We start from the raw sequence: 2,411 nt of genomic DNA on the forward strand, positions 1-2,411 counted from the left end.
TGCATTCGTTTTTTGGTCTTATGATCAACCGTTGGTTTTGTTTTACGGTTCGCATCGGCCAAAGCTCTCGCTGCATTATACACACAATAATTGATAGCCCAGTGGTCGGATTCTCCAGAAAAATGTCCATGAAGCTCGTCATCCATTTAAGCCAGATCTTTAGGCTTGAGAGAAACCTTGGTGTTGATGTTTCCCCGGGTCGTGAAGCATCTTTCTTCATCTATTGGATGCCTGCCCGCGGTTGGCCTTCGTGCCGCCTCTCTTTCTCCAAATATTACTTCCTTGGCCCTATACACTCTCACCTCTCTACTAGTAGTGATCCTTCTCCTCTACTACTATCCCACCACCCCATACTTACCCTTCACATCCCCTCTATTCCTATACTTATCCCTTCCACTTCCTCAGAGTAGCGATTCGTCAGATGATTTTAAATTTTAGGTTTAGTTTTTCAATTTTCCAGGTTAACCAAAAGTAACATATTAATGTTTGCCGCAATATGCAAATATTTATTTTAATACACGACGTTCATTCAAAACGCCCTTTATCACAACATAGCAAATATTGCACAATTAATTAATTTTTATGAGACATGTATGATTTCAGACCTTTGTCGACGCTTATAAAGCGGGGCTAATAATCTACTTTTTAGTCCCTAGGGACTAAAAAGTAAGATCTTACTCCCTAGGGAGTGAAAAATGACGTCATATCAGTGGTTTTCGAACCCGGATATCTCTGACATGCGCATCCCTCTTCTCCCCCTAGGTGCATAATATACTATTGTAAACAATTACTTAAATTTTTACTAAAAAAAATATGGATTTTCAACAAAATAGTTGAATTTTCAAACGAGTTCTTAATCAAATAACTCACTTTTTAATCAAAGAAATGAATTTTTTATTAAAATGATGAATTTTCAACCGAAAAAAAGTAATTTAAACAAAAAATTAACTTTCAAAAATCTAATTTTATTTCCAACCTAAAAGATGAATTTTCAACTAAAATGTTAAATATTTCAAGGAAATATTTTAATTTTTAACAGAAAAAAAACATTTTTAAGAAATAGGATTAACTTTCCAAGAAAATTATAATTTTCTAAAAAAAAATCAATTTTTTATCAAAATACGTGGATATTTAAAGATATAGTTAGATTTAAAATTTAAAATGACAAATTTTAATTCAAATGGTGAAATTTTGGACTAGAAAAGATTAATTTTTGAGCAAAAATGGAACAGTTAAATTTTCAGTTGAAGACAAATAGTTTAGTAAAAAAAACAGTTTTCAACAAAATAGGCGACAATTCACCAAAAAAAAATTCAATAAAAAATAGAATTGTTACGATTTCTGTTAAAAATATAATTCTTAACAACAAAAAAAGTTTTTTGAGCAAAATAGTTAATTTTATACTGGAATAATTAAATTTTAGTTAAAATAATTGATTTTCAACAAAGCAGTTACATTTTTAACTAGGGATGAATTTTAAATTAAAATTATGAATCTTCAACCAAAAAAATTAATTTGTAACCAAAGACCTTAACTTTTAACCAAATTGTTGATATTTTATCTTCTAATTTGGAAACAGGATTTTTTTTTCAATTCCTTTACTTCTAAATCCGAATTATAATTCTTTTTAAAAAAATCCAGTTCCATATCCTCAAATTAAAACTATAATTATTTTCTAAAATGCCCTTCTCCAAGTCAGAATAAATGAGGAGTAAGAGAATCAAACGTGATAAATTCATTTTTCATAAAAATTGAGAAAATTATTTTTCCCTATCTTCGGAATATTATTATCAGTTCAATTATTATCAAACTTCAGTCAGCGATTTTTAAACATTAAACAAATATTTGAACTTGTTTTTAAAAGAGCATTCTTTCCGTAGTTCCACTTTTTTATATTCTTTTAATTTTAATAGGGGAAGAAATATTTAAAAATAAAATCCAAAATAAAATCCAAATTGAAAGAACACTTAAGCTAAAAATTCTTCCATGCGAAGTAATAAATTGTTAAGTAATTTTTAATAATTCTAAGCTCGAACCATAAAAAATTGAACGATCACATTTTTTAAATAAATTGAATAGTCATTAATTTAAAAGTTAATTTATTTCCATCATAAATAATTTAAAAATCTCTGAAATGCTGCAAAATTTTAAAACATTTACATATTTTATATTTTTCCAAATTTTTAATTCTTTTACAAATTTTTTCAGAACTTTCTAAACATCTTTTTAAATGATTCGAATTTTTTCTAAAATGTTTCTCACCATTTTTTTTAAATCCTGTAAAATTAAAAAAATATCCTTAAAATCTGACAGCCATTTTCGATATTTTAGTCAATCTTTCTACATCTTTTTAAATATTCTCTTAAAATTAATTTTTCAAGATAAAAAATCATTTTTAATTTGTCAAGGAA

At 27.0% G+C, this 2,411-nt stretch overlaps 1 protein-coding gene across 1 annotated transcript in view; it reads left to right on the plus strand.

Annotated features, from left to right (window-relative positions):
* LOC117172934 overlaps nucleotides 1-2,411 on the plus strand; it is a 22,896-nt gene that overhangs the window by 372 nt on the left and 20,113 nt on the right. The gene's annotated exons all lie outside the window — the stretch shown is intronic.

This window comes from Belonocnema kinseyi, chromosome 1 (genome assembly GCF_010883055.1).
Source record: "Belonocnema kinseyi isolate 2016_QV_RU_SX_M_011 chromosome 1, B_treatae_v1, whole genome shotgun sequence".
Classification (NCBI taxonomy): Eukaryota; Metazoa; Arthropoda; class Insecta; order Hymenoptera; family Cynipidae; genus Belonocnema; species Belonocnema kinseyi.